This window comes from Ictidomys tridecemlineatus, chromosome 1 (genome assembly GCF_052094955.1).
Source record: "Ictidomys tridecemlineatus isolate mIctTri1 chromosome 1, mIctTri1.hap1, whole genome shotgun sequence".
NCBI classification, from domain to species: Eukaryota; Metazoa; Chordata; class Mammalia; order Rodentia; family Sciuridae; genus Ictidomys; species Ictidomys tridecemlineatus.
In genome coordinates, this window is record NC_135477.1 from 225644034 (window position 1) to 225663516 (window position 19483).

At 38.2% G+C, this 19483-nt stretch overlaps 1 pseudogene; it reads right to left on the bottom strand.

Moving 5' to 3' along the window:
• Positions 1 to 435: 435 nt before the first annotated feature.
• The window catches only part of LOC101955161 (serine/threonine-protein kinase LATS2 pseudogene), a 29376-nt pseudogene continuing 10328 nt past the window's right edge, over positions 436 to 19483 (bottom strand).

Genomic DNA, 19483 nt, shown 5'->3' on the forward strand with positions numbered 1-19483 from the left:
TTAGGCATTTTCATAATAATGTGCCTTCATGTGCGTTTTTTGTAATTTTGTATATTTGGAATCCTGTAAGCCTTCTGAATCTGATTTTCCATTTCATTCTTCAGTTTTGGGAAATTTTCTGATATCCTTTCATTGGAAATATTGTGCATTCCTTTGGTTTATATCTCTCAGCCTTTATCTATTCCAATAAATCTTAAATTTGTTCTTTTCAGGTTATCTCATAGTTCTTGGAAGTTCTGTTCATGATATCTCAACATCTTTTCTCCATGGTCAACTTTATTTTCAATATTATATATTTTGTCTTCATTGCCTGAAACTCTGTCTTCCAATTGGTCTAGTCTGTTGGGAATGCTTTCCAGTGAATTTTTAATTTGGTTTATTGACATCTTTATTTTGAGGATTTCTGTATGATTTTTTTTCAGTTACACATCTGCATTTCTTTAACAAAACAAAAGGGATACAATCATAAGGAAGAATTCACCCACACAATACATTATCAGCACATTGTCTAAAATACCTCATTTAAAAACACTCAGTAAAAACATATTCACAGGACCTGCTGTGAATGGCAAGATACAGTAATTTTATAATAGAAAAACCCTGCTCATGTAGTACTTTCCACACGCCATATACCTGAAATCACACCCATATCATTTTGCTCACACTTTATATTATACTATAATATGCAAAAGCAAAAAAATTATAATAAAAGCAGCTTTTAACATTATATCACAATTTTGAAATGTGGGGAAAAAATACAAAACAAAAACCATTGTGTGGATAAAATGGTCTCCGTGACATCTGAGCAGAGCTTTATCTTTTTTTTTTTCCAACATTATTGCACAGAGATTTCTTATCACATGTTCTTCAGTTTTTATATCTTTTCCTAAATGTGAATAAGTGCTATGGATAAAATATAAATGTAGAAAATAACAGTAGCATGATTTGTCGAAGTTAATCCTTATAATTTAGTAAGAAAAATTGGATATCAATAAAATAAGTGCTCTTTCTAAATTGTACTAAACTGTTAAAAATCTTATTTTAATTCAGTGAAGGCCCTCAAAGCCAATCCCAAGACCTGTTGAACCTTCCTGACACCCATCAAACAGAATCTAGAAATGAAGATCTGCTAGACTTCAGTCTCTCTTTTTTTTTTTTCTTTTTTTTTTTTTTCAGTTTCTTGTTGGTTTGAGGTTTTCTTGGTGAAGACCAGAATTTCAAGTGATGTAATCAACAGACTTATTGCAAACAAAGTCACCCTGCACTTCCCATCTGCCTGTTCATTCACCTGCTGCGGCTCCCGGGCTCTGAAGACACGAGCTGTGGGCACCTGGTCACAGCCTACACATACACTGGCTGGCAGCTTTCGCTCTGGTCCACCAGATCAGAAGTTTCTAAATCTGTATTCTCAGACTTCGAAGCTTCTGCTCCTGAAGGCTTTGGGCATCTAAAGGGGTAGCCATTGTCATCGAAGTACCTCCGGAAGGTGAATTGGTAAAACGCATGCTCAGGGTGCTTGTTATTGGGGGAGGTGAGAGTGTCCCAGGTCTTGGTGCTGCCTTCACTATTCTCATTCCAAGGGCTTTCTTCATCTACAGGATCAAAATTTGAGGTGTCCATGGGTGGCTGATGGTGGGAACATAGGGGGCAGGCTGCTTCCGGATGTCATTGGAGAAGTCGATGGAGCTGAAGAAAGGGTGGGCCTTCAGGTCATCTGCCCCATCCCGCCCTCGGCGGCAGTCAGCAGAGCAGCAGAGTTTGGTGATGAGGTCCCTTGCCTCAGGGCTCAGCTTGACCTGGGATGGAATGTGCAGCGTGTTCTCCCAATTTATCACCTTTAGCTGGGTTTCTGTGGGAGTAGGAGCCAAAAATGGCGGCTGTCCCACCAGCATCTCAAAGAGAATCACACCAACACTCCACCAGTCACAGAGCTGAGTGTACCCTTTGCGCAAGAGCACCTCTGGTGCGTGCGATGTAATTTGGGGTTCCAACCAGGGAGTGTGTCAGGCACCTCTGGTGCTGCTTCGGTGCTCTCTGCTCCAGGGTCTTCAGTCTGTCCCCACATCGACAGTTAGACACATCATCCCAGAGGTCACTGGGCTCCATGCTATCCTGTCTGATGTGGTTCCCTTTCTGGTAGTATTTGGAATTGTGAGTCCACCTGAATCCAGTGCAGAGGCCAAAATCTGTCAGTTTGATGTGACCATCCAGATCTATCAAAATGTTGTCAGGTTTAATGTTTAAGATGAAGCCCATCTTGTGGACACTCTCGATGGCCAAAGTCAACTCTGCAATGTAGAACCAGGCCAGGTGCTCAGGGAAGACCTCCATACGGATCAGCAGGCTCATCATGTCCCCTCCAGGGATGTAGTCCATCACAAAGTACAGGCTGTCTTTGTCTTGGAAGGAGTAGTAGAGTTTGACCACCCACTCATTGTCTGCCTCAGCCAGGATGTCCCTCTCGCCTTGACATGGGCCACCTGATTCCGGTTCAGGACGTCTTTCTTCCTCAGGGTCTTCATGGCATACATGGCATGAGTGTCCACCTTACAAGCAAGGCATACTTCTCCAAAGGCACCGATCCCTAGGGTTTTGATTTTCACAAACATGGATTTGTCCATCTTGGCCCTCTTTAGTCTGTTATAATTTGACTCCTTCTGGTAAAGGATCTTCCTCATCTGTTCCTGCTCAGCCTCACAGAGTCCAGCTTTGACCATTTCTTGTTCAAGCTGCAATCTCCAGTTGACCTTCTGCTGGTAGGTTTTTATGACATTTTCAACGTGTTGTTCCATGAAGAACTTAAAGGCATAGTGGGAGTGGCTCTTGATTGGGGATTCCCTCTTCTCTTCATCTCTGCTATTTTTGTGGACTGGCACTGGAGAAGTCTGGATCTGCTTTTTATCCTTGCCACCTTTGTCCCCCTTGGCACTTTTGTGGCTCCTCTCCGTAGGCTCTGCAGTTGGGCCCCCACGGAGGCTCTGCTCCACACCGGCACATAGGCTGTCCAGGTCGTACTGCTCGGACTTGCTGTGCAGCAGCAGGTGTTTGGGGTAGGGTGGAGGTGGGCATCTGCGGTCTGTGCCACTGTTCTCCACATCCAGTGGGTAGACAGCAGTGGCTCCCAGGCCCAAGGCGTGCTCATCCTTCGAGTCCAGGCCTTCAGTGGCTGGGGCAGGTGCGGGCACCCAAGCAGGGTGGGAGGGCCCCATGGCTGTCTGTGGTTCAGATCTTAGTACCCGCATGCTCTTCACTGGGTGCAAGATATGTGTGGCCTTCACGGCTGTGACAGTGTTTGGGGCAGGCAGAGAAGGCTCGGCCTGGCCTGGTGCACCAGCCAGCGGCTGCTGACTGTTGAAGGAGTTGGTCCTGCTGAGTCCTGGGCTGTCAGGCCGGAAGGCCACGTGCTCACGTGGAGCCTCCAGGCCTGGCTTCTGTAACCGGGCCAGTGTGGCTGCTGGCCACTGTTGCACAGGGGCGCCGCCCAGCTCATTCTGTATGATTTTTTTTTTTTTTTTTTAAGAATCTCTCTTTATTGAAGTGATCTTACACTTCCTGTATTTTCTTCTCTGATATCATTCCTTACATAGTTCTTCACCTCACAGATTAGTTTAAATATGTTCATTCTAAACTCCTTCTCTGACATTTCTTGCACTGTGGTGGTGATGGATTCTGTTGTTGAAGTATCTTGATTTGTTTTGGAGTGATTTGTTCCCTTGTTTTTTTCATGTTGTTTGTGTGCCTACCCATCTAACAGTATGGATGTGAGGCACTAGAATGCCTATCCTGTAGACTTATAGTGTCTCTGAAGGTTTCTAGTACCTCACTTTCTGAGAAGCTACCTGTCTACTTTCTTAGTTTCATGCCATGGAGCAGCTAGGAAAGTGGCCTGCTCTGTTCCACCATCTTGAAACCTCTCACAGCAAACCTAGTTTACTGTTTTTGTTTTTTGGTATTGGAGATTGAACTTAGGGGCACTTGACCACTGAACCACATCTCCACCCATATTTTGTATTTTATGTAGAGACAGTGTCTCACTGAGTTGCTTAGCGCCTCACTTTTGCTGAGTCTGAACTCGCAATCCTCCTGTCTCAGCCTCTTGAGACATAGGGACACTTGACTTAGTTTAGTACTTTTAATGTACCTTTGTTTGGGCTCTGTGATCAGGGGTCTTTGCTACAGTTTGAATATCCTCCAAAGGCCCATGTGCTAAAGACTTGACCACTAGCCTGTGCCACTTTTGGGAGGTGGTGGAACCTTTGGGAGCTGGAGTGTAGTGCAAAGTTTAGGTCAATATCTTCATGGGGGAATGGTATTTGTACCCTAGCCCCTCCTCTGTCTTTGATTCCTGGCTGCCAAGAGGTACACAGGCTCCCCTATCACCACTCCCTCTTTTGACATGCTGTCTTGCCATGCATCTAAAACAACAAGGATGGATCGCAGACTGAATCTCTAAAACTGTAAGCCAAAATAAACTTTTTAAGTTGATTATTTTATATAAAGTAATATGATAACAGAAAGCTGATCAATACAGGCTAGTGCTTATACTTTGTACCACATGCTATATATCATACAGCTGTTCCTGCCCAGTTAACAGAAACACTGGAGAGGTTGTGATTGCCGTAGGGAGGTCAGGTGCTGCCATACATTTTTGTCTTTAACTATATAATTCCTGTTTCCTTCATGTGGTAAGTCTTCCAATTTCTCTCTGTTAGCTTGTTGAAGCCAGATCACTTAGTCTCACCCTATTGCCCTGGTCTGCACGAAGTCTGTTCTGTTCACTTGCTTCTCTAAAAACAGGAACAGCATTAAAAAAATTTTTTTTCAAAGCGTCATCAGGACAATTTAGGTTGTTTCCCTGGGCTAAGGAGGCCTGCTGTGCCATAAGAAAATGGAGAGTGTTATTCATTCCCTCAGAGGTCAGGAAGATACTGAGATTCTGCACCTTGCTCCCCTAAGACCCCATTATCTGAATGAACACGCCAATCACTTTTCAGGATGTTTGTACAGTGACTCTGGTTGATGACTTTATCTGTTCTTTTTTAATTCTGGTCTGTGCAAAAAGTCACGAAATGAGACCTGCTGTATTTAGAGCTTAGTGAAGAAATCTGAAGAACTATCATCAATTACTGCTCCAAAATTTTAGACTAAACTTAATTTATTTATATATTGCTCAAAATCTACTCCATACCAGTTTCTTTTCAAGTGGGTTCTTTATATTTCATGTGGATTTCTTGGTATTCTTTCTGTAAATCCAAAAAGTACTTACAACTGAGCATTTTATTAAATTATTACATTAAGTCTAGTAGTTTTTTTTACAGTAAAAATAGGAGTTTATAATTCACAGTAATATGTTTCTCTTTTTCAAATATTTATTTAATTTCTTGTTTGTTAGAAATTTTACTTAAAGATCATGGTGCTTAATTTCAAACAATAGAATAACCAGACTCAAAATTTCTTTTTCTTCTTCTTCTTTTTTTGGTTGTACTAGAGATTTAACCTAGGGGGGCACTCTACCACTGAACTCCAACCCCAGCACTTTTTAACTTTTAGAGATGGGGTCTTACTAAATTGCTGAAGCTGACCTTGAGCTTGAGAACCTTCTGCTTTAGCCTCCCAAGTAACTGGGATTTTAGCTACATACCACTGCACCAGCCAGTATGTTATATGTCTCTTCTTACTTTAATTGGAATTCCTACACTATTATACTGTTAAGTACATTTTTTCATGTTAATCAGTTCCCATATTTATATGAAGGAAGGAAAGATTTTTTTTTTTTTAATTCCTAGCTTACCAAGGATTTTTGGGTGGTGTTGCTTTGACAAAAAGTGGATGTTGAATTTTATCAAATGTATTTTAAACATATATAGTATAATTTTACGTTATATACTTAAATGAAATATTTATATTAAATATCAAATATATTAAGTATAACACATTTACATTAAATCTTTAATATACTTATATTATATTTGATACATTTAATACACATTAGCAAATTAAATGAATAGATTTCCTAATGTGAGATTATTTCCTTGGATTTCAAGATGAACTCAGATTGACCCTGTGGTTTTTTGTTAAGTCACTATTCAATGTTTACAGTACTAGGCTTATGCAAAATACTTTTTACATTGAGTGATTTTGGCATGTTATGAACACTTTAATTTCACTCCCTTCATTTTGTTTTTCCCTTGTGTTTTTGTATCTGTTGCTCTTCTCCTGCCCCTGCTGTGCCCACTGTCTTTAAATAGTTAATAAGTATAATTTTTTTTTGAGAGAGTGAGAGAGGGGAGAGAGAGAGAGAGAGAGAGAGAGAGAGAGAGAGAGAGAGAGAGAGAGAGAATTTTTAATATTTATTTTTTAGTTCTCGGCGGACACAACATCCTTGTTGGTAATGTGGTGCTGAGGATCGAACCCGGGCCGCACACATGCCAGGCGAGCGCGCTACCACTTGAGCCACATCCCCAGCCCAATAAGTATAATTTTGAACAAGGTCAATGATGTCAGATAAACTCAGACATTTCAGTAATTTTCTTGGAAACAGTCTCCACAGCTGGTTGTACTTCAGGCCTGAAGTACAACTGTCATTCCAGGATGTCTCTTTTCTGTGGCACCGTTAATTCCCTGTCTTTCTTCTGGCTTACATTGATTGCTTTTGGTCCCTATCTTCCTCTTATTTGGTCGAATGTGTTATTTTGCCCTAATAAATCAGGTCAAGTTCAAGCAACAAGGAAAGAGGCATGGGTATGAGAGCCCTCAGCAGTTACTCTAATCTTATCTGGATACGCCCTAGGTGGCATTACTATCCTGGAATCGCCAGTTAATGTTGTCCTGACGATTCCTGTTACCATATCCTTTCTTTTAGTTGGATTTGCTCTTGATTTTGGTGAGAAAAAGTATGCATGGGAAATAGACCTTTGAGACAGTTCATAATTTAGCATGTTTTTATTTCATCTTCCTGTTTAATTAACATTTCAATAGGATCTAGGTTGGAAACACTTTCCTTCAAAATCTTTGAGACATTTCTCTTTTGCTAAGAAAGTTGAAATCATTTTAACTTCTGACTACTTGCAAACTCTTCCTTTTGTAGAACCTGTGTGATTTTTTTTTTTCTTGTCCATGATGTTCTGAAATTTCACAATATCCACCTTAGAGTGGGTGTATTTTTATCCATTGGACTGGAATTTGGAACATCTTTTCTTCTGTTTCAGTCAATTTTGAGTTATTTATCATTGTTGACTTCCTTCTTCCATCCTCCCCATTTATCTCCTAGCCATCTGTTATTTGAGTGTTGGGCCTCTTGAATGAATCCTTTATTATGTTTGTTCCTATCCTGATAATCATTTCTTGGTCTTCCACTGTACTTCTTGTGAGAGTTCCTCAAATTTATTTTCTAATTTTTTTTATTGATTTTAAAAAATAAATGACAGCAGAATGCATTACAATTCTTATTACATGTATACAGCACAATATTTTCTGAAATTTTTATTGTTTTTTATTTCTTCTATCCTGTTTTTAAATCTACTCATTTCCCCCTGAATATTCCCTTTCATAATACTTTTTGTTCATGGTTGCAATATCATATCTAATCTGATGATTTGTATAATTATCTTTTGAAATTTCAACACTGTATATATTTTTAACTTATGAATCATGTTTCCTTTGTTTTGCTTTCTTTTTTTATTTTAAATCCTTTCCTTGTGTGTTTGGCCATCTTTAGTTATTTATTCTTGTTTAAGATTATAGGGATTAAAAGTTTAATCACTGAGCTGGTAACTTTTTGGCTTAGAGTTTCAGTGAAGGCTGTCTTGAGTAATGTTTTGGATGACACTTGCTTTAGTAGTATAAACCTGAAAATATTCTTTTAATCTCTTGTGTTAATAGCAAAGGCAAGGCCCTTTAGTGAGGGGTTCTTGGCATTCAGCATTCAGCATTTGGTGGGTGCAAAAGACAATACCCCTTTTATTTTCAGTAAAATACCCATGCATCCAGCTACAGAAGCACAGGACAAACCTGTGCAGCAACACTGGATCCTATGTTTAAAAGAACTTTATGCTTAATTTAATTCTGTTATTGTCATCTTAAAATTGCTAATGATATTTGAACAAAGGGCTTGCATTTTGATTTTGCACTGGGTCCCACAACTTATGCATCAAGTCCTGGGCACCCACACCCTCAAGTCTGCAGATCTAAATAAAAGACTCTTGGTTTTATCCTCTCCTGCTTTCTCCAAGGGTGGAAGAGGAGTATTTGCTCAACAGCATGTCATTACTTGTTTCTAAATTATTTTATCACTGCCTTTTATGCTTCCTCCTTCTTTTGCAAAAGCAGCTCTGCCTAAATGCAGCTTTCCATGAGCATCAAGATCATAGCATTTTGGCCTTTAACATTTTTCTGTTACTACAGTACCTGGCTGACCACTCAAATCTTGAATGCCTGCTGCTTTCCATAAACAGTGGAGGAGTTTCCTTCCTAAATGGTAAAGCATCACTGTGGATGCAATAGAGCCTATGGGCTGAGGACATCTCTTAGTGTGGTAAGAAGATATATTAAGGGACCCAGGCTGCTCTTTCTCCTCCTCCTCCGCCTCCTCCTCTCCTCTTCCACCTCCTTCTCCTCCTCTTCCTCCTTCTGTTCCTTCTTCTTCCTCTTTCTCTTCTTCTCTTCTCCTTCTCCTCCTCCTTCTCCTCCACCTCCTCCCCTCCCTACTCCTCCTTCTTCTCTTCATCTTCTGCTTTTCCTCCTCCTCTTCCTCCTCCTTCCTTTCCTTCTCCTTCTCTTCTTTCTTCCCCTTCAGTGTATACCTTGTAAGTTTTTCTAGGAAAATCTGTTTCCTACCCCATTAGAGTGATTTGATAGCATTCTTTCTGAACTGCAGTGCCCAACAAGACAAAATTTCAAAAGGATGCATTTTGCCTTAAGGAAATTGTCTTAAGGAAAAAAAATATTACTTTTGTCTAATCTGTAATAACAATGGTAACAACAATAATCATTACAACAAATACTCACTTATCTTATAATTTGAAGTACTGTCAAAATTTTATTTTGATTTGTACAACATTAGTAGACATGCATTATTTTTCTACTGAAGTGTGAAGGGACCAAGTGACTATTTCCAATTTCACAAAAAGAGTAAATGGTAGCGCTGAGTCAAAATCACTGCCTCCAAATGTCCTTTTAACCAGTGTAAATATGTGAAGTTGTCTCATCTCCAGATAAAAACTTATTGTTTTCATATGATATCTCCATTTTGGTTCATTTTTTTTTTTTTTGAGAGAGAAACTAATTCTTCTGCCTTTTCCTTTTGGTCAAGAGTTATTTTTTTTTTAAAACAAACAATGCTAAGTTTATTAACTAAACACTTTCTTTAGCAAATCATTAATCTCCCATAATGAAAGCAGAAGTGTTTTTTCCAGACCCTAGACAAGAATTACTATTTGTTTGTTTAGCCACACTTTCAAAAAGTCATTTGTAGAATGAAACTAAAACAGAGCACGTGTTCTCTGCCATAGATGGCCAGATATCTAGCTGAGATATGAATTGCCTTTCTTGTAACTTTAAATATTATTTTTAAAAATTTTAACAAAGCAGTTAAAATACCACATGAAATAATATTTTGACTGTGTTTTGAGACAAAACTCTGCATAAACTAAAGCATTTTGAGTAAAAACTGAGATTATTAAATCACTGATTGCCCCCTTTCTTCCCTCCCCCAACCCCTATTGTAAAGGCTGAGATAAAACTTCATGTGTAATGGCTTTGACATTTCTGATTTCATCTTCTATAAATTGCTTCATCTGTAAAATGTGATTATGAGTTACTTCTCTTGAAATTCAATGCAGCTAAGAAATGCTTATTTCCATTGGATTAAATAATATGGATGTTCAATTTTCCTTTCCCATTCATGTGTTTGATAGCCACCATTTCCCATAACTTTCATTAAAGCTAAGAATATTTTAAAAAATAATAAATGAATAATTCATTTAAATGACAGCATTATTTTGCTATCATTAATGCAGAAGCAACTTGAAATTCTAAATTAAAAGATGGTTGAATTTGAAAGGAAAATGAGTCATAATTATTAGGTATAAGATGGCAAATGCAAATGTAAAAAAAAAGAAAAAATACTAGAAGAAAATATAGCGTATTCTCATTTGTTTTTTAATAATGAAAATTTTATTTTCTGTTTGACATAAACAGAACTCTTTTTTACATAAAATTCTGGTTCATTTAAATATATAACAAATAATTCCTGGTGCAAACAGTATTGCAAGAAAAGACAAACTGGGAAAAGTCAATATTAAAAACACCTAAATAAAGAATGGACAAATAACCTGAATACGTATTTCATCAAAATGAAAATGAATGTGCTACCATGTGCGTGTGCATCTGTCCTATTATATCTTCCCATTTTCTTTTGAAAAACTTCTTTATATTTGGAGAATATAACAATTTGGAGAATATGTCATCAATTATGTCTTTCCAGCCAGTAAGGACACAAACATGTAACCTAGCCTCTGCCAGTCACACAACCAACCAATTGAAGTCTTGATTGATAAATTAGAGGAAAACAGGCTTTGTGAAAATCTTCTGTTTTTGCTACTGTAGATTGTAGTAGAAGTTCTGACTTTGTGTGAGTTTCAGTGATTTTAGGGTTCCGAGTGAAGGCAGTAGCTAGAGTGGTAGTTTCCTCTTTGAAGGTGTGTGATATAGTTAAACCACATTTTTTCTTGGCTGCATAAGACTTGAGCCTTCTCTAGTTCATATGTGATTTTGTCCTTTTCTGGACAAACGAACCAGAATGGATTTGTATCTTTGCTGCTAAGATTCATAAATAATATAGCAATGTGTAAGTAGTAGAAAGAAAAGGATATAACAAAAACCAAACAAACAAACAAACAGAAAAAGTAGGTTTATTCTGGGGGCATGATGAGATTTCTGCACTAAAAAGAAAGGCTGAGAGAATATATCTAATATTGAAAGAAAGGCTGTGGCCCTTAATAGTACATGGTAACAAAACAACTAACTCAGATATTATTTAGAATGAAGTATGATTGATGGGAAGGCCTTGCAAGTCAATTGCTAAAAATATGGAACAGTGTATTAATCTTGAACATTCAAGGACTGTGGGATTGACTGCTTATTTCAAATGTGAATGATTATCTAAAAATCCTGAAATCTTGGTTGAAATCACTGTTACAGAAACAAGACATTTCTATCAATTGTAAAATAATACTTTGTCATATGCAACTTCAAACATTAAGGAAACTAAAAAATCAAATAAAATTTTCATCCTTTGAGTTGCTGTATTTATAGTAAGTTGAATTCATACTCTATAGATCTCTTATATGAAAGGAAACATTTACTGAAAGACAATGGAGCTCTGAGAATTAGAGTGAAGACATGTGGGAAGATTCAGATGGCTCGGAGTTTTTCTAAATGCCCAAACCCCATGGAATGATCCTAATAAAAGAAACAGGTCCTGTTTCTCCTCATGAAGAAACAGATTCCTGCTTGCAAAAAAGATTCAGTAATTTAGTCATTTGAGGCAATTATCTTACAAGAACTTAATCCTCCTCAGTTGTTTCTATAAGTATACCTGCATTGCACTTATAACCTCAGTGTAATCCCAGCATGTCCAAGGGGTCACATGCATGCCAAAAATTTCAAGAAGGCAATGGATTATACAATAACTTTGGAATATTTGTGTTAATGTGTTCTGAAAATACAATAATTTGGATCACTGTAATAGGACATTATATTAGTTTACTATCTTAATTATATTTTTTCTGACATTCAGAATCTGATAAGTGGAAAATATCAAGATCTAAATGCTGTGGTAAAGCATTTATACTAGAGGATAAGACACCCCATTTCCCTAGTACAAATGTCTTGACCTCAGGCATATTTTGGGATTTCCATGCCAACCATGGTCTGGGGTACATTGGGAATTCTTTACCAGAATGAAAAAACAAAACACAAAACCAAACCAAACCAAACCAATAAAACATGGTATAAGTGCATTGTTTTGCACTAAAATAAAAATACAAAACTCAATGAGCTTTGCTTCCTTGAATGGCAGCATGTACATACATGGGCATTCACTATATATCATCTTTGAGTGAAGCTGCGCCCATCATGAACAGAATATCATCTGAACTACGAAGTCATAAGGCATAGTGTTCAGCAACATGCTTTCATAAATGGGATACAAAATAGACAGGATTGAACCTGAGTCCAAAGATGCACTTATATTTCATGAATAGAATACTTACACTTCCAGCAAGTACCCACAAAATTACACATAAGGGTACCTTCTGAGGAAACTGGACTGGGGATGTGAGTTAGGAGAACACAGAGTTAGATAAGGGAGAATTTTTTGGTTGTGGAGCACCGTCCTGGAACATGGGATTAACATCATGTTAAGGACTCAAGAAGATAAAATTTTCATCCTTTCTGCAAAGGGTAATAGGGTAGTTTCTAGAAGTATGGAAAAAGCCATACCCCACAGCTAAATCACTATGTCTGATGGTGGAAGAAAAAAATGAATAGCTCAGAGATTTATTGGGTATGCTAGAGTCAAATAAGTAAAATTAGTAAACCTATGATTTGGCTATGTTACATGGGAGGGCACAAGGGATACTTCATTTCTGGAGGCAATAATAAAATGTACTGATGATAAAAAAATCACTAAAATGTCCCTGGTTATTAAGGAAATAAGAAAGGTTATAGAAGTAGGCTCACTGATAAAAGCAATAGCGAATTGAAATAATAGAGGCTAGGTGATGGAGGCACTGAATCATCAGAAGCTAAGTGGACAAAACTACTGTGACAAATGGAAAGGTTAGAGAGGCAACCAAGGATCTTAACACATAGGGATCTGTGGAAATAAAATATGGCATCCTTAGGACAAAGTAGATAGTCATCAAGGGTATTCAGTTGTATAATCAAAAAAAACAAAAACAAAACAAAAAGAACAAACAAATCCAGGATGGATTGACCAGGAGGCCAATAAAAGTCAACTCCCTGGATTGGAAATTATTACTGGGGATCATATGATAAAAGAAATCCCAGTCTAGGTTTGCTTCAACATGAGTGATCTGAATCTGGAGACCTATGGGGCAATCACTTTATCAGTTTTTGAATGCATAATTGGAATAAACATTCTTGGTTTTGGCTCAACACTTATGTTGTATTCTCAAGCTCTAGAATGAGTCATTATGATGTGGAAGGAAAAATGGAAGTCTCTGAAAATTCTCCTAACCTCAGCAAGATAGTAAATTAAAATTAATATCACATTCTAGGGTAAGGCAATAATTATTACCACTCTAAAGGGCAAAAGCAAGCAGCAGTGACAGTCTTCAACTTATTCCACTTAGCTCCCACTACCTCCCTTGAAACAAAAATAAACATGGTGTCTATAGAATGATAGTACACTATTGCTAACCTAACTAAGTGGTAGTCCAGTTATAGCTACTGTGCTAAACGTGGTACCCTTACTAGAGTAAATTAACAAAGACTCAGCTACATGGTATGTAGCTGCTTGTGTTAGTTGGTTGGAGTCACCTTAACAAAACACCACAGACTGAGTCTCCTACACAACAGAAGTTTATATCTCACAGTTCTGGAGTATGGAAATCCAAAATCAATGTGTTTGATATTGACAGGTTTGGTTTCCTCTAGGTCTCTCTCTCTAGGGCAGTAGATGATTACCTTTTTCCCTCTGTCCTCACATGGTCTTTTCTCTGACTGTGCACATTCCTGGTGTCCCTCTCTTTTCTTATAAGGACTCCAATCACATTGAATTAGGGCCCACCATAATGACCTAATTTAATCTTAATTACCTTTTAAAAGGCCCTATATTGAAATATAGTCATATTCTAAGGAATTGGTGGAAAGCTTCCTCATACAAATTTTGGGGGAAGACAAGTCAGTCTATAACACTGGGATCTTGCAAATTCATCCCTTCCCCTCCTTTCAAAAAAAAAAAAGTCAGAAATAATTCACATTTATTTACAAATGCTTACAATAGTATGCATTTCCCACCTTGCCTTGGGACTATATCAGTTTTCTTACTCTTCTGTCATGATAGAATTTGGAGATATATAACCTAGTTGGATATCTTGAAGAGTATCACACTGTTATATCATGTCAAGGACATCATGCTAATCAGACTGGATGAACAAGAAGTGGCTAACATTTTAAAGTCCTTGGTAAGATATTTATATTCCAAAGGTTTAAGAATAAATCCTATGAAGATTCAAAGGCTCATCATTTTAGTTTCAGATTTAGGTCTCTAGTGGTTTGGGGCCTGCTAGAATATCCTTCTGAAATAAAGGCAGAATTGATATAATGTTTATTTTCCATTGTGCAAAAGTAAACACAAGATCTGGTAGTTTTCTTCAGATCTTGAAGCAGCATTTTCCACAGCTGAGAATACTTCTCTGAACCACACCAAGTGACAAGAAAAGTGTTTGCAGCAGATCCAGATTGAGGCACAGACTGCCATGCTTCTTGGGCATACATCTCAGTTGATCCTGTGAAAAGTTGAGGTATTGCATGAAAAGATTATATATCAGTCAAGAAAATCTGCTTTTGGGTGTTCTGGAACTCTGAACGGTGGGTAATAAATGACCATGAGACCCAATAGTTTGTCAGATAAACATAGTCTAAAGTTGGGCAGAACTAACGGCAATTAAGATGGTAGTGAGGTATCCAGGATGGAGCATGAGGAAAGACAGAGACATAAGCAAGTTGAATGAGAAGGTAGATAAGCCCTCACGGCATCCACTTCCATCTCTCACTATGGGTATGTTAAGGATCCAAATGACTAGCTGATGGAGGGGCAACAATTCTGAGCTTGCTTTATGCATCGCAGCCACACCGAGGCCCATCCACTGAAAGTAGACTTTGAAAGACAGTGGTGAGGAGAAATAAATTCCAATGAGCAGAGCCTCAGGAGGTCTACTTTGAAGAGAAAAAAGTAACTCAGGGTTATAATAGGCATAGACTCTTGGATGGTGGAAAATGGCTTGGTCAATTAGTCTGAGAAACAGAATGGAAAAGCTGAAAATATGACAAAAGGGAGGTCTGGGTACAATGCCTGTGGATGCATATTTGGGAATTGTGAAGTCTTTGTATTTCATGTGAATGCTCACTCAGCAAGTCGACATGGGATAGGCTCAGTGTTGAGACAGTGGTCACCTAAAATTAGTAAACATGGTAGTACCAGAGGTGGAAGCTAGAAGCAATGTCAACTGCATGAATTCTTATTGGCCAAGTGTACGAGTTTCCTTGGTCTGAAATAAAAAGGTGCCACAAATTAGGTGGCTTCAACAAGAGAAGTGTCTAACAGTTCTAGAGGCTAGGGAACCCAAGTCATAGTATTGGGAAGGTAGGTTCTTTCTGAGGGGTATGAAGGAGTATCTTTTCCATGTTTCATGCTGAGGGCCATTGCCAAGTAGGAATGATGCATCGAAATTTCCTTGCCAGCGTACCCCATGTTAAATGGAAATTTGCTGCGACATTGCATGTGTCTTTGAGAAAGGTGACCCTGCTCAAGGACCAGGGTGGATCCAGGTTTAAGGTGTATCCTGCAGGTTTTAGGATACACCTTAAACCTGGTTTAAGTATCTTAAAGTATCCCTGTTTAAGATAATTTGGGTTTAAGGCGTTCCCGGTTTAAGACAATCTGGGTTTAGGGAAGTTCCAGGTTTAAGGTTATTGCTGCTGGGTATAGGGCGTTCCTGCTGCCTGAGTTCCCGTTGAGTTCTTGTGGAATTCAGAAAGTATTTTGGGACGTGAATTGGCGGGCAGAAGTGGGATTTCCCCAGAACATGTTTGTACAGGGCCGGTGTGAGTTCGGGAATAAAGAATTGCTGTTCGAATCTACAAGGTGTGTGGTGGCTCGTGATCTTGTGCCCAGCCAAGACTGCGGCAGTATACAGTTCAAATGAACAAATTCAGCTAATTTATATGGAACTAGGAACAAAGTAGTAGAAATTTGGAATTGGTATTTCCTATCCCTAGGACTCTGGGTTGTGTGGATTTATAGTTCCTACTTCCTGAAGAGGGAAGACTTCTATGAGAGGACACAGAAAGAGTTTCGTTAACTATAAGATACTGTTGCTGCCTGGACAATTTGCCCTCATCATGACAAAGAACCAGAAGGTGAGACATACAGTCACCATCTTGGCAAGATTGTCACATAAGTGATCCATTTATGGTAAATGGAGTGAGAGGTCAGGAGGGCCTGCAAAGGATATGGTGACTTTCAGCTCAGTCCCTTCTGAGATGACGGTTTATGTTGTGCATTCAAGTAAGACACTAAAATCAGAATGCATGCTAGCTGATAAGATCAGAGGCAATCAGATGGGAGGGAATGCAAGGGAGATCATGAGTGTTAACCATGCTGCCAAGGTCAGCTGTGGTGTGGCAGTAGCTCTGGCTCTTCCCACTAACCTTCCTTTTCTGACACCTTCTATTTCACATAATTAACACCATAAAAGAAAAGTGCATTTTTATTAAATATGTTGTGTTATGCAGTAGCCAAACTATGGAACTGTAGTGTAGGTGACCGTCAGTGGAAGAATGGATAAAGACAATGTTATATATATGTTCACAATGGAGTTTTATTCAGCCACAAAGAAGAATGAAATTATGCCATTTGCAGGAAAAATGGATAAAACTTGGTTGAGTGAGATAAGCCAAACTCAGAAGGTCAAGTGTTGTATGTTCTCTTATATGTGGAAGCTCGAGAAGATAAAGGAAAAGAAAGGTGGAGAAGATGAAAGAGAGAAAGAGAGGAGGGAAAGAGGAAATACTGGGGAATGATACTGACCAAATTATATTGTTATATCATATGCATGTATGAATATGGAAACAAATCTCACTCTTATGTATAATTAAAGTGCACCAATAAAGTATGGGAAAAAAAGGCAAGAAATTGTATGGTATTCATTGGCTTTCCAAAGAAACTGAACATCATATCCAGTACTTGGCAAAAATTTTTTTGGATCCCCTAATGATAGCATTCATAAAAAATATCATCATGCTCCAGCTCAGTTATCTGTCAATAGGGTCTCATTTTATATTTAACTTTGAAAATATATTTATAATCCTTTGAAAATATATTTACAATAATCTAGACGTATTCTTCTCACTTGTATAGCTTCTCTCTTGCACAGCTGGATTTTATTTGCTGCAAAAAAGAAAATTAGGGCGAGGGATGTAGCTCAGGAGTAGAGCATTTGCCTAGCATGTGCAAAGCCCTGGTTTCCACTTGCAGCACTGAAAGAAAAAGTTGTGTTATGAAACATATTCCTGATAGGACAAATTTTAGTTATGACTCAATGCTGACGAGAATTGGAAACTTCCCTTAAATCCAATTGATGTAATGATTAAAAGAATTTTCCACAGTCCAGCTCCTAGCTCCAGATATTTGTAACCTGGTATCTCCTTTATTCCATAATTACTTCTGGTGCTAAGTGATACCAGAGTATTAGGACCAAGTCTTTGGCATTGCACCTTCAAGTCAGAATGTTCAGTCACAGTGCTGGGCACATCTCACAATAGAAGGTGTGTGTGTGTGTATGTGTGTGTGTGTGTGTGTGTGTGTGTGTGTGTGTGTGTGTGTTTGGAGGGTGGCTACCTGGGGTTGAACTCAGGGGCACTCAACCACTGAGCCACATCCCCAACTCTTATTTTGTACTTTAATATTTAGAGACAGGGTCTCACTGGGTTGCTTAGTGTCTCACCATTGCTGAGGCTGGCTTTGAACTCTCAATCCTCTTGCTTCAGCCTCCTGAGCCTCTGGGATTACAGGCGTGTGCCACCTCTCCTAGCAATTGTGTGTTTCTTAAAAACATTTCTATACTGTATTAGTTAGCAATAACTAGCCAATACACAGAAGTAGCTAAAGAACAAAACTATATTATAATAAGTCCTTACTAAATGTATCCTTAGCTCATCTCCTTTTATTATGCCATCCGGTGTGGCAAAGTTTGATGAAAGAGAATAGCGAGCAGGACTAATCGATAGTATTAAATAATTTCAGTTAAAATAGCTTATTTTAGCAAAATTTACAAAGGCACATGGCAAATGAATATATTGCTAGCTCTTCTAAGATTTTACAATGCATCTGTACAAGTCAGAAACTCTCTTCCCCTTCTTTTGAAACTCATCTTCCTCTGAGGTAGAAAGGGGATGTTTGCTTGGAAATGTATGAAAGGTGTAGTGCATCAGGGGAGTATCTGCTTTTGTTTCTAAGACTGAAAGAAAAAAGATTGCATATTGATAGTGTGGAGTACTGAGGTGTATATTTCATATAGCCAAGTCTTCTTGTCATATTTTGAATACTTTCCTACGCTTGGGGAAGTTTGCACATTAAGGATCCTGATTTCCTACACTGAAGTCAGAACTCAGAAACACCCTAGTGAGACTGCTTTAGAGGTGAGAAAAGATTGCTCCCATTTTCTTGTGTAGGTGGCAGCAAGAAGTACAGGAATAAGTATCTGCTCACAGGTAAGGTCAGAGATGGAGGGAGTAGTAGAGACAGAGGCCTCTGGCATTTTGTGTTCAGTGGAAGAACTACTGGTATCCATTTCAGGCCAATTTATTGTCTGTTTTTTGATGTCTCCATCTTTGTGTCTGTTTCTTCAACAATCACAAGTAGTATCTTATCACCTTTAAGAGATTATAATTCTGGCTGAACTAGCCAGACGAGTTTTTGTTGTTTGCAACAAGATTTGCACATGGTATTTTAACATACAAAAAGTTCTCACCCAAACTTACAATGAAGGGAAAACAAATTGAACTATAACTTCATGCCATTTTCCATATCTCAGATTGACAAAGTTACATTCTCATGAGAAAACAGTTCCTCTCGTTGTTGGCAAAAATGCAAACTAACAATCTAGAAGGAAAATAATGTGGAAATATCTTTCAAAGTTTTAAACACAAATATCTTTTGACAAAGAAATATTTCTATGACTATATTCTATCTATACATTCCTATGAACCACTGAATAAATGTACAATGATTTCATTTTTGAATTATTTTTAAGTGGAGAGCATCAAAATCCATGTAATGTTGTCAGTTGGTAACTGTTAAGTACATGGTGGAACATTCACAGAGTGAAGTAATATTTATCTGTTTAAAGGGAAAAGCTCTCTATGGGAATCAGTAGACATATTATTAAAGTAGAAAAGCTATGAGTGGGCCAGTGAGCAAGAATGCCATCATCTGTAGGAAAGAAATAGGCAAACAGAAATGTTTGCATAGATTTAGAACATTTCTGGAGGAAGGCAGTAATTTATAATGTTCATCTCTGGCGAGAGAGGCTGGGTGGAGGAGATGGCTGCTTTTTGATGAATACAGGTTTGTAGCTTTTGAATTTCTTTCAATCATCTGTGAAACAGATCACTATGTAAGGACAGATGTGTAGTGGATATTGTGGTGCATGGGTCATAAACGTTGACCAGATTC